Genomic DNA, 14189 nt, shown 5'->3' on the forward strand with positions numbered 1-14189 from the left:
AGTAAAACTGTTATTTTGTTCATCAAAATGAATATTGAAATCTCCCAAGATCCATGGATTTGATGAAGAACTACCAAATTCAAAAAGTAAAAATTGAAGAATAGTAATATTATCTGAGTTTATTGGAGGAGGTAGGTAGACTAATAGAACATCTATTTTGGGTTTTGATTGAATGGTAATTTGCAAATATTCAATAGGTGAGAAACCTGTAGATTTGTCCACTTGAGTTATTAATAGATCTTTAAATATTACTGCCAGTCCTCCACCTTTTTTATTAAAACGATGGTTAAAACAAAAAGAAAATCCATTGGGGCAGGCAAATGAGAGATATGCTTCTTCTCCTTCAGATAACCACGTTTCGGTTAAAAATAAAATATCTAAGGAGTGGTATGAAATAAGATCCCTGATGAGATGATATTTTGTTTTAATAGAACGAGTATTAATTAATCCAATGTTTAAAGCTTTGGATTTATGTTTATGGAGGAAGTTTGAATTATTAGATGGATTTCTATCAGTAGTAAATATTTTTAAATTATTTTGAGAGGCATTATGTAAATTATTTTGTTTGGATTCGAGTTTAATGGGTCTGTGACCCCAGAAGACTGGAATTAATGATGATGTATTATCCATTTCTGCAGTTTTAGAATCTTGAATATGATAAGCGAAAAAGGCACAGAAAGAAAAAGCTATGAAACAACAAAAAAAAGATTTTTTGTAAAATGTTTGTATGAATAGTTTGGAATTAGAACTAATTATGGAAGTTCTCCGCCTTCCGTACTGCAGTATCGCACAAAGGAGCGCACTAAGGAGCAGAACCTGCTCCTTAAGCGCGCTCCTTTGGCGCGCGCCAAAGGCGTGCGCCGCAAAGTGACTGATTTTAAGTGCCATATACCGGAAGTTGAGTAGTGGGTCCTGGAACGCGCCGCCGCTGTGCGGCGGCAGAAAGATCACAAGGGATTAAGCTGAGAAAAATAAAATCACGGTAAGAGCCTTAAGACAGTTAAAAGACAACAAAACTTAAAAACCATAAAAACAAATACAATAATAGCTTAAGGTTAATTCTCAGATCATGCAATATCTATCAATGCACATCGACGGTGGCCAGTGTTTTACTAATTATAAACTGCCTCAGGATGTGAAGTAACAGTCAATCCTGCAAAACACAAAGTTATATATGATCAAATACTTAACGTTTGAAGGATAGCTGCTCAAACCTCTCAATGAAATGGACCGGACACTTTTCAACGTACTCTCAAATCAACTCCTCGATCAAACATGGTGGTTCCCCAAACACAGAGAGTGGATTATGCCCCGCCTATTTAAATCCCATTGGTTGTAGTCACATGGGACAGAGATAGAACAGGATTGGATAAAATCCTACATGTTGAAACCTCTCCCGAAAGTCCTAACCCATCCCACACACACACCACACTACCACTGCTGTCAATCATAATGCATGATGCCATTCAGTTCTAGAGTTTAACCCTTTAGGTTCCTCAGTTTCCAAAGCACAAATCCAAAAAAGTTCTCTTTGTAAAAGCAGAAGCTGGCGATTATGATGGTTTGTAGGAATATAATCTATTGCACAACACCGCAAGTCTTCAAAAACATGATTAAACTCCAGACAATGAGCAACGATTGGTGCCTGCAGTTTGCCAGTGTGGAAACAACTTTTATGTTCTGTCATACATGTTTTAAAGGGGTGTGTTGTTTGACCCACATAAATCATCTGACAGGGACAAATAATGAGATAAATTACATAGTCCGTGAGACAAGTGGTATGAAAACGAATAAAATGCATTTTACCCGATGCCGGGTGTTTAAAACCACCAGATAAAACCATCGTTATGGCACAGATTTGACACCTCTGACATTTAGAATGACTTCCTTCATGTTGGCTGTATTGAGGTTTTGAAACAAAACTATCTGAAGGACTCAAAAGTTCCTTAAGATTCTTTTGCCTAGAATAGGCCATACGGAGGTGGCAATCAAAAAATGCAGGATCCTGACTCAAAATGTCCCAATGTCGACATAAAGATTTAACCACACGTTTTATTGATGGTGAAAACTGTAATACACAAGTAATCGTTCAATGTTAACTGCACTAACTGCTAAGCCACTCTTAAGGCTCGATTGAGGTAATAGTAACATCCTTCTACTGGCTTATAAGGATGGAAGATAATAGCTTAATTTTTCCCTATCCTACATTTTTCCCTACCCTATTTGTTATAACCCCTACCCTTCTATCTCCATTTTCCTCTCTACAATGTAACTTTACCCACCCTTTCCCCTTTTGCCCTCACTATCCAGTTTGTTATGTTAAAGTCATTAATGTTCACCACATATTTTAATTTTTAATATTTTATAATTACCTGTACCTCTTTTTTTAGAAAATTTTTTTTAAATTTTATGTAAACCGGCTAGATATTTGCTTGATAGACGGTATATTAAAACTCTAATAAACTTGAAACTTAATAAACTTGAAACTTAATTGCAAAACAGAAGCAAATTAAGTTGTCATTGTTGCGTTAGGATCACCCCGAGGTGAGCCATGTCGAGCAGGGCCTCCATGAAGTTTAGAACTTAAGAGGGTTGAAGTTAGGATTTTGGAAAACCGACTTCGAACTATGTGTTGAATAAAATATTATTGGACTGTGGAACCCTTGGGCTTATAAAGCTTGGTGCCAAAACTATCAAGCACTTGGGAAACAGTCTAAGAGAAGATGCTAGATCAAAGGGCAGAACTTTGAAGTAAAAATGTTGAAGGACTAATCAAAACCACAGAAACAGTCCAGGCACAGAAATAATTGCTATGTGGTTATCTGTGATATCTAGAGAGCATAGCGAATCATTTTGATTTAAGAGTAGCTTTAAGATCCCAGAGATAAAAGTTGAATGTTTCTTGAAATAGAAATGATGCGCAGATCCAGTCATCTTTGGAATGAGAAATACCTGGAGTAGAACCCCTAATTTTTCTGAGGAAGTGGTACTACCTCCTGGACATATAATTGAAGCAGAGCCTCTATGTCCCAAAGGAGGGAAGTCCTGAGAGCTAAAAATGGACTCTCCTGGATAATTTGGCAGTATGTCGACAACATGATAAAACAGTAACCATCCTTGATGACTGAGAGAACTCACAGGTTGGTTGTTATCAAGGCCAATGCTGTGGTAAAAATGAAGATGACTTCCCATTGGTAAGGAAGTGGCTAAGAAGGAGAAAACAGCAGGTATGCTTGACCTAATACATAGAATTGAGGTCAGCTTTTTGAGTGTTATTTTTGCTTCTTGTGCGATGGCAGTCCAGAAGCATATTGCCACTAATGTGAATAAGAATGCTTCAAAGTATGAGATGTAGACCTTGGCCTTTTCAAAGTTCGCAGCAGCCAATCAGCCAGTGGCCTCAAACAGAGCAGGAGGTCAGGAAGATTGTTCCTGCTCTGTGCAACGACTAGCTACCAGGGACACAAAAGGTACATGGAGGAGATGTGGTTGTCAGTTTTGGCAGGCACAGGAGGCAGAAGGGAGTCTTCCTATCCCACCCACAAGGCTGCCGAGGAATAAGGGGTTACGGATTCAGCTGGGATAGGAGACGGGGATTCCTTCATATCCGGCTCTACTGCTGGACTACTGGTCCCACAGCAGGTTCAGTGGAGGCCAGCAAGGCATCGGGAGGGAGATGGTACAGGGCAGTGAGGGAGGATAGGGTGCAGAGCCTAGCAGGGAGTGAGGGGGGCTGGGTGCAGATCCTGGCAGGACAGGGCACTTGAATATTAAGACCCCATCTTATATTCGAGTCAACTATTTTTCCTCCTTTTTTGGGGGAAAAATGGGGGTCTCAACTTTATATTCGAGTATATACGGTATATCCACATTCTCTGTCCATAAAACAGTTTGTAAATTGCAAAAGTAGAATTTCATGACCAAATTTAAATCTTGCTCAAGTACAAAAGGTGCTAAGATAGTTTTTTGAGATGTTTCAGATATGGATTCATCCAAAATTGTAGAAAGATTATTATACTACTACTAATCACTTATATAGCGATGAAAGGCGTACGCAGTGCTGTACATTTTAACATTTATAGATGGCCCCTGCTTAGAAGGGCTTGAAATCTAACTTGAACAGACAGACATGACATATAGGGTTGAGGATGCAGAACCCAAGGTGCGGTAATTTGACCAACATTCCCCCCCCCCCAGACATTTTTTTAGGAAATAGGCAAACAAAATATTTTATTCTGTTGCAAGTTGTCCTTTAGTCGCGAACTTTGCAGAAGGATGTCACTCAAAACTCTCAGTTCCTCCCATTCAGCAGTGGAGAATAGCTCCCTCCTCAGTTTTTCCTTCTGCAAGTGAACTAAGAAAGTGTATTCTGATCTGCTCTGTTTTCATTTTATTTTGTTTGGGTATTTTTTATCCATTTGGTCCTTTTCTCCTGTATGACTTCGGTGCTTGGAGGATCCCTTCTTGGGCTTCACTGGGGAAAAGATGCAGACCCATGAGGGCTTCCAGGCCAATCTCTTCAGAGTACTTTTGGATCCAGCTAGCTTTGTGGTCCATCGAGAGCTCAGGGTCCATTCCTCTGGGAGCTTTCTCGCCTGCTGATTTATCAGAAGCTTGAGTGCAGGCTATGAGGGTATAACAACCCTCTGGTTATCAGGGAGCCGGCAGCAAATCTGCCCCCAACTTATCACATGGATTTTCAGGTCAGTGTCTGCCTGACCAGCAGCCAGAATTCCAGTGGTAGATTAGATCCCAGCAGTTTGACGCAATAATCCTAAACCCTGCAGGCACCAGAAGTCACCAAGATGACAGGCACCAGAAGTCACAGTGAGTACTCCCATTATTCCCTATGGGGAAAATCGTGGCAGGGGGATCTGAAAAAGATTGAGCCAAGGGTTTCTGGGATTAGAATTAGGTTCCCCCACTTCCAAAACCCTTTTTCGATGTTTTTTGTTTTTCAGGGAAGCTGCCACGGGCCGATTTTGGCACAATTTTACTGTCAGTGGCCATCTTGGATTTTATTGATCTTTTTTTAAAAGCTCAAAACCTGCTCGTTTGCCCAGGGATCATCTGCAATGTATTTTCCAGGCCAATCTGCACCTAGTTCATGCAGCTTTGCCAGCAGACAAGCAGCTGTGTTCACATGGCGCGGGAGGAAGGGACAGGAGCTTTGGGCTCAGCCTCCTTAGAGTCCTCCAAGGCAGGAGAAGCCCAAAAAGCCCAGCCTAAAGGGATGAGATCCCGTTCAGAGACTGCATACCAGGGTGTGAAACACTTTTTATAGACTTCGTCAGATTCGATCGGTATCAAAATTTTTATGTGCAAAATCATTGAATATCTTAATTCATTCCCTTGTAGTCTCTAAACTTGATTACTGCAATGCATTATTTATAGGCTTGCCACAGAAAGAGCTTAAGCGATTACAAATAATCCAGAACGCCGCTATTAAAATAATTTATAAAGCCAAAAAATTTGATCATGTTTCACCCCTACTTAAGAAAGCACACTGGCTTCCGGTAGCACATCGAATAATATTTAAACAATGTTTACTCATCTTTAAAGCTTTAGAACATAAAACTCCAGCCTTTATATTTAGACTTTTAATACCTTACACTACCTCTAGATCTCTTAGATCTCAAGACCAACACCTATTAGTAATTCCTTCACTAAAAGTTATTAACACAAGGCGTAACACAATCTTTTCTATAACAGCCCCTCAATCTTGGAACAACCTTCCACTGTACCTAAGACAGGAAAAAAACCTGGCAAAATTTAAGTCTGAACTTAAAAGTTTTCTATTTATAGATGCCTTTAATGATTAATTTTTTTTTTCTTCGCATTCTTAATTTAATAGGTCAATTGTCTTCGTCTCCCTTCCTATTGTTTTTCCCCTGAATTAAAGATTTTAATTAATGATTTTAATACTGAATGTAACCATTAAATAACTTTCCTTTTGTTTCACTATAATTGGAAGAAATACCCTCTAAATGTACTGTAATATGTGTATTTAAGATAATCGTTTGTTTTATTTAATAATTGTAAGTATGTTACCAAAATTTTTATTTATCTGTACATCGCCTTGAATTTTGAAAAGGCGATAAATCAAATTACTTAATAAACTTGGAAACTTGGAAGGTGGTGGAGACCCAACTATCACAGTCAGGGGTCCTTGGGGCCACCTGTCCAGGGGATTTCAGACTTTTGTCAGTGTCTTGTGGAAAGCCATTTAACTTGTTCTGGGAGCACTGTGCTGCCTGCGAATGTGCCAGCCTCGATATAGAGAGAGCATCCTTCCAAACGGGCTTCTCCATCTTGGAACAAGCCGGCTCCAAGCGTCAATGACCATTTGGAGCAGAACTAGGAGGACTGGAAGTTCCTTTCCATGCCTTTATTATCTCAGGAATAAGAACATAAGAATAGCCATACTGGGTCAGACCAATTGTCCATCTAACCCAGTATCCTATCTTCACGAAGGCCAATCCAAGTTGCAAGTACCTGGCAAAACCTAAACTAGTAGCAGCATTCCATGCCACTGATCCAGGGCAAGCAGTGGCTTCCCCCATGTCTGTCGCAACAGCAGACTATGGACTTTTCCTCTAGGAACTTGTCCCCCAAATTTTTTTTAAACCAAATACATTAACCGCTCTCACCACATCCTCTGGCAACGCATTCCAGAGCTTAACTATTTTCCAAGGGAAAAAATATTTTCTCCTATTGGTTTTAAAAGCATTACTCTGTAACTTTGAGTGTCCCCTAGTCTTTGTAAACCTTGATACAGTAAAAAAAAAAATATTGATCTACTTGTACCTGTTCTACACCACTCAGGATTTTGTAGATTTCAATCATATCTCCCCTCACCCATATCTTTTCCAAGCTGAAGAGTCCTAACTTCTTTAGTCTTTCCTCATATGAGAGTTCTATCCCCTTGCATCTGGTAACTATGATTTGGGTTATTCTTGCCATTGTGAATCACTTTGCATTTGTCCACATTAAATTTCATTTGCCATTTGGATGCCCAGTCTTCCAATTTCCTAAGGTCTGCCTGCAATTTGTCACAGTCTGCATGCATTTTAACAACTTTAAACAGTAACAGTTTAGTGTCATCTGCAAATTTAATCATCTCACTTGTGGTGCCATCTAGTTCAGGTGATTTGTCACTCTTTAACTTGTCGATTTGGCTTAGTATATCTTCTGGGTTCACTGAGATTTCTTTCAGTTTCTCTGCATCACCATTGAAAACTTTTTACATCTTCTTTCGTAAAGTCTATCTGCTACGGCCTTTCCTGAGCCCCCCTTTTGCTCCTTGATTATCCAATGGTCCCACAGCTTCCCTCAGAGGTTTTTTGCTTCTGATGTACCTAAAAAAATTGTTAATATGAGTTTTAGCTTTATCAATGCTTTGCATCTAAAAGCCTTTCCTTGAAGATCTTTGCCTTTCATTAAGGGCCAACTGTAAGCCAGAAGAGAACCCAGATTCTTAAATTTCCACTGGACCCTGCAGAGCAACCCATGACCCCTCAGTATGGGGACCAGGTTATCCACTAATAGATAAAACAGAGATGTGAATTATGGCCTCCAGGGCCAATTCAGAGTTGAGTCACTGTCGCATTGTCCACCATCACTCAATCCACTCTTCCTTGATCCAGGGGGAAAAACTACCAGACCTAATCACACTACCTGAGTTTGCAGGTGGTTGATGAACCAAGATACCAGGGAATCTACCACGACTGAGGTATTCTGCCTAAATTGTGAGCTCTCCAACCAAGCAGATTCACATTGATGGTAACAACCAATCAAGTTGATACAGAAGATCTCACTGAAGGAGGTGACTGAAACAATCCTATTACCTCAGACTGCAATGTACTCTGGAATGAAGTGGAATATGGTAGTTGGAATCTTAGAGACGCTGGACTGCCTGGAGAAGAAGCATATGAGCCTGATCCCAGGACACCACCACCAAGGTTACTGCTGTTAAGCCCAAAAACTGGAAACTGTGCATCTGGGCCTACAACTTGTTCATGTGCTCCTTCAGGAGAGAAGCCTTCACATAATCCTCTGCTGAATCAGCCCAGTTCAGCCAATTGTCTAGGTAAGAATGAATTTTAATGCCTTGGAGATGCCCCGCACAATGAGATGGTATGAGTGTGTGGTGGCCCGCTGAGGACCTGAAGAAAAAATTGTTAAATAATACGGAATGAAGTTTGGCAAATCGGTGAGATAACATCTTGCTGATGCTGACTGATATATGATAGTATTCTTCATTCATTCATATTGATTTCATTAGTGCCTTGGTTTACATTTTATGGCTAATTTAACAGCATTTTTAGAAACTACTCAAGTTCAAATATTTGAGCTTGCTATTCTCTTGGTCTCCTTTTCTTTAGAAGCAGATAGTTATGATTTTGAAGAACTATTTTAGGGGAAAAAAATATTTCCTGTTTTGTGGGTGGAAAACTTAGTATTTCCTGATGTTTCTAGAGCTATACGGGTAAGGCTTAAACTTTTCTTCGGTTTAAAACTCTAGGAGCTATGTTTTTCTTTAGATAGGCGTTGCTAGTTTTTATATTATCCTTGGTCCTAGGCATTTGCTACAGAGACTCCAAAAGAAGAGGATGTTAGGCATTTGATAATGCAGTTGAAATCATTTGTTGTGGAAAAATGCCCAGATATGCTGAATTATGAATAAGAAATAGACCAAGATTGGCTCTTTTTTTTCAGAAGGAATGAGAAAACAGTAAATGTAGTGATTTTATATATTGTATGTATGATTTTACTGTGTTTTGATTAAGCACAGCTACTTACCGTAAGAGGTGTTATCCAGGGACAGCAGGCAGATATTCTCACATGCTGGCGATGTCATCCATGAAGCCCGTATGGACAACATTGAAAGTGAACAGTCACTTAAGTTTTAAGAAACTGCCACTGCCCACACCACGCATGTTCGAGTGCCTCACCCCCGCCCGACATAGGCTCACGGTACCTCAGTTTGGTAAGCAAGTTATGCAGCCAACTAGGGGAGATGGGAGTGATGTGAGAATAACACCCATTAGTAACTGTGCTTTATCCTAGGACAAGCAGGCAGCATATTCTCACATGTGGGACTCCCTAGTTGAATATAATGGGATGGAGGGAGAATTGGCCATTAAGAAGAAAATAAATTATATATCGCTTGGCCAAAATGACCATCTCATCTGGAATAGGATTCTAGACAGTAGTGAGATGTGAAAGTATGAATTGAGGACCAAGTAGCTGCTTTGCAAATTTCATCAATGGGAGTGGAACATAAGAAAGCTACTGATGCTGCCATAGCTCGGACTGTGTGCTGTTACAGGTAGAGAATGACATGGGGAAAAATTATGTCCCCATCACTGCCCCGCCCCCAGACAACCATCCCCTTCACTTCCGTCTCTTTAACCGCCCCATCTCCACAGCATCCATACAAGCTTCAGTACTGCAATATTTAGCTTATTCCTTCCTTATAAATCAAAGTTCTGGCTGCTGGCAGGGCTTTGTTTATAAATTTTTATCAGCACAACTAATATACTACTTTATCCTAAAGCAAAAAAAATAAATACATTTATTTTCTACCTTTGTTGTCTGGTTTCTGCTTTCCTCATCTTCTCATTCAATTCCTTCCATCCACTGTCTGTCTTCTCTCAGTCTCACCTCAATAGTGAGCAAACTCATGGAAAGACTTATTAAACAAGAATTAGATACGATCCTGACCGAGGAGAATCTACAGGATCCCCAGCAGCATGGATTCACAAAGGGAAGGTCCTGTCAATCCAATCTGATCAGCTTCTTTGACTGGGTTACAAGGAAACTGGATATGGGGAAGTCTCTAGACGTCGTGTACTTGGACTTCAGCAAAGCTTTTGATAGCGTCCCGCACCGCAGATTGTTGAGCAAGATGACTTTGATGGGATTGGGAGTGATATTGACGACATGGGTCAATGACTGGTTAAGCGGTAGAATCCAGAGGGTGGTGGTTAATGGTACTCACTCCAATACATCGGAGGTGACCAGTGGAGTGCCACAGGGATCGGTCTTGGGACCGATCCTTTTCAAAATATACATAAGAGACCTGACTCAAGGGCTTCAAGGTAAAATAACACTATTCGCCGACGACGCCAAACTATGCAACATAGTAGATAACAGCACCTTACCCGACAGTATGGAGCAGGACCTGCTCTTATTGGAACATTGGTCCTCGACTTGGCAGCTGGGCTTTAATGCCCAAAAATGTAAGGTCATGCACCTTGGCAGCAAAAACCCATGCAGAACTTACACTCTGAATGGTGAGACCTTAGCTAGGACTAGGGAAGCACGTGATTTGGGAGTAATCATTAGTGCAGATATGAAAACTGCCAAGCAGGTGGAGAAAGCTGCATCCAAGGCTAGACAAATGGTGGGATGCATCCGTAGAGGTTTCGTCAGCCGGAGGCCCGAAGTCATAATGCCCCTGTACAGATCCATGGTGAGACCTCATCTTGAATATTGTGTTCAATTCTGGAGACCACATTATCAAAAAGATGTGCGGAGAATCGAGTCGGTTCAGCGAATTACCACCAGGATGGTCTCGGGACTCAAGAACCTCCCATATGAGGAAAGACTGAATAAACTGCAACTATACTCGCTCGAGGAACGTAGAGAGAGGGGGGACATGATTGAGACTTTTAAATATATCACGGGCCGCATCGAGGTGGAAGAAGATATCTTCTTTCTTAAAGGACCTTCAACCACAAGAGGTCATCCGCTGAAAATCAAAGGTGGGCAATTTCATGGCGACACCAGGAAGTATTTCTTCACTGAAAGGGTAGTCGATCATTGGAATGAACTTCCATTGCAGGTGATTAATGCCAGCAGCGTGCTCGATTTCAAAAAGAAATGGGATATGTATGTGGGATCTCTAGCCGGGTGAAGTCTGGGGGTGGGTCATTAGCGTGGGCAGACTTGATGGGCTACAGCCCTTTTCTGCCGTCATATTCTATGTTTCTATTTGCTCTGTTACTGTGCCTCTCCTTTCACCCCCCCCCCCCCATTGCTCTGGCACCCATCTTCTAACCTCCACTCCCCCAGATTCTGGCAGCTCTGTCTTCTGCACACTCTTGTCTTCGCCATTTCCCTTCCAGCGCCTTCTCCCCACCACCACCCTTCCCTCTCAACACCTCATCGCCCTTCAGCACCCTCTCGCGTGGCCCGAGAATCCCCCTCTCCCTTACCTTCGCGGTGTGTTAGTAAAGTAAGTTGCTCAAGCCAGCCGAGCCTGCATGCCTGCAGTTGCATGTGTGTGAGCGGAAGCTTCTCCTCTGACACAACCAAAAGTTGCGTCAGAAGCTTCCGCCCACACACAAACTGCAGGCAAGCAGGTTCGGCCGGCTTGAGCAACTTACTTTACTAACACGCCGTGAAGGTAAAGGGGAGGGAGATAGATTTGGTAGGAAGGGGACCATGCGCGTTCCCTCCCTTAACTGTGGGGACAAGGCTATTAACTGCTCCACAGGGTGGTGGATGGCCTTGTCCCCGTGCTCGCAATGAGCACTCCCCCCCCCACCACCAACTGTTTCAGCAGGTTACCAGTGGCTAGCCGTGGGTAACAGCCACCGTGTCATTCTCTAGTTACAGGTACCTCGAGCTGCAGCCCAGCCTGAGCAAAGTAGAAAGAAGAAATAAATGCAGTTAGCCATGTAGAAATAGCTCTTTTGATTACAGGCTTTCCCAATCTGTTAGGATCAAAGGAGATGAACAGCTGAAGTGATGTCCTGTGTGGCTTAGATCTTTGTAGTAAGCCAAGGCACATTTACAGTTCAATGTGTGAAGAGCTGCTTCTCCTGGATGAGAATGAGGCTTTGGAAAGAATATTGGTAGCAGAATAGATTTGAGATGAAATTCCGTGACCACTTTTGAAAGGAATTTAGGATGAGTGCAGAGGACCACCTTATCATGATGAAATACTGTGAACGGTGGGTCCACCAGCAAGTCTTGGACTTGGAGTGTACTCACTGTACGGGCAGACATGAAGGAGATTAAGACTACTTTTCAAGTGAGAAACTTGAGATGAGTGGAAACCATTGGTTCAAATGGTGGCTTCACCAAAGTTGTAGTTAAGATCCCAGACCACTGGAGGTAGCTTGAATGGAGGTTTGGCATTGAAAAGTCCTTTTATAAACCTGGAAACAAGAGGATGAAAGCCCAGAGATTTATTGTTGACAGGAAGGTAGAAAACACTAATAGCAGAGGTGAACTCTGAGCAAAGTAGTTTTAGTAAAGAAGATAATCCAGAATTGATGAAAGAGAGAAGATGGAGCTTCTTGCTGGTGGTGAACACACCACGTATTGAAACGTGTCCACTTTAGTTGATAGCATTGCTGAGTAGAAATTTTTCTGGAATTAGGAAATACCCGGATTTTTCTGAAAAGGAGGAACTACCTTTATGGCATTTAGTTGAAGCAAAGCTTTGATTTCCTGAAGAAGAAAAGTCTGTTGTGATGTGAAAAAGGACCCTTTTGGACGGCGATTTGGAGGCATTGTTTCGAAATGAAGTAACGCTACATGATCACTTTGAGGACATAAGTGTTCATTGTGATGAGAGCCCAATGCCGATGATAATACTGTAGCCGGCCTCAGATGAGTAAGGGAAGATGCTGAGTAGGTGGTAAAATGGCTATGCTCTCTAGAAGCATGTAAAAAAGACTGCTGGTTTCTGAGGAGCAGACTGAAATTTTTAAGGGCACTGCTGTTTTTGTCTCTTCTGGTCGTTTAAATGAAGAGGACGTCAAAGGATATCTCCTCTTATATTGATAGGCAGCTGGCCTTGGAGCTGACTTAAGATGGTTAAGGCATGTTTTAGACCTGTTCAATGACCTCCAATTTTGCTCATGCTAAGTGAGATTCTGGGTGAACGCCTCTATTCTATCCCCAAAAAGCTCTTCTCCAAGGCATGAGATGTTGACTAACCGATCCTGCAAATTAATGTCCATGTCTGAAACTCTTAACCAAGCCAGACACCTCATAGCCACAGATATGGCGGATAACCTAGATGACATTTCAAACACATCAAACACCATCCGGGCCATATACTTCCTAGTTTGAAGAAGGCTACGAGTCATCTGTTGTAATTCCTCTAGTTTTAGGAAACTATTAAAAACTAAGCTGTTTGTGGAAGCTTATTTATAGAACCACGTCAGCCTAAGTTAATCTCGTTCCTTTTGGAAAACAGTTTCATTTCTTTTTCTCTGTATAAGATTGTGGAACCCATAAGTAATTAGCTTTACTCTTTCATGTTGAATAATCTGTTAGCAGGAATTCCTAGGTTGTATATTTGTTGTCTATTGAGAGTGTGTGGAGTTACTACTCCAGTTTGATATGATTTCGTGTCAATTGCAAGATTTGTGTTTAAATTATATATGTTTATTGTATGGAAACCACTGAGATTCCAGACAGAATATAAATTCATAAAGTTCTGGAGGGAGATATTGTTCAAAATCAGCTTTTTAACCAGATGTTTAAGGTAAAAGGACATATAAAAATTATAATTTAATACATATTGGCCAGCGTTGAATTTTGATAGATGCATAAACTCTGGTACTGGATAATTTTTTGAGGGTGGACTCTATTAGCAGTGACTGGTGGTGAAGCTGTGGCTTATCAAATCCCAGACAGGAAATTAATCTATATAGAGAATCAATCTTTCTTGGAGATGCCGTAACTGAAAGATTGTCACAATTGAGAAAGAGGGTCTCCTTGAGCAAATTATGTAAAGGTCTAATCTAATCTAAACCTTAGGTTTGTATACCACATCATCTCTACATTCGTAAAGCTTGACACTGTTAACAAGAGTTAGGGTAGAAAGGAACTCCAGTGGAGGGAAGAGGCAAAATGAAGAGAAAATTTAGAGGACTAGAATAACCAGAGGGAGGAGGAGTTACATTTTTGAGAATAACCAGGTTTTCAGATGTTTACGGAAGAGTTGGAGGGAGCTCAGATTCCTAAGAGGGGAGATAAGGTTGTTCCAGAGCTGAGTGATTCTGAAAGGGAGGGAAGAACCTAGTTTTCCTACAAGTGAAACGCCTTTTAGAGAGGGAAAGGAAAGTTTCAGTTTTAGGGTGGATCTGGTAGAATTGGGGTTAGAGGAGTTCCAAGAAAGAGGAATGAAGGGAGGGAGGATACCGTGTAGGATCTTGAAAGTG

The sequence above is a fragment of the Geotrypetes seraphini genome, chromosome 1, assembly GCF_902459505.1.
Source record: "Geotrypetes seraphini chromosome 1, aGeoSer1.1, whole genome shotgun sequence".
NCBI lineage: Eukaryota > Metazoa > Chordata > Amphibia > Gymnophiona > Dermophiidae > Geotrypetes > Geotrypetes seraphini.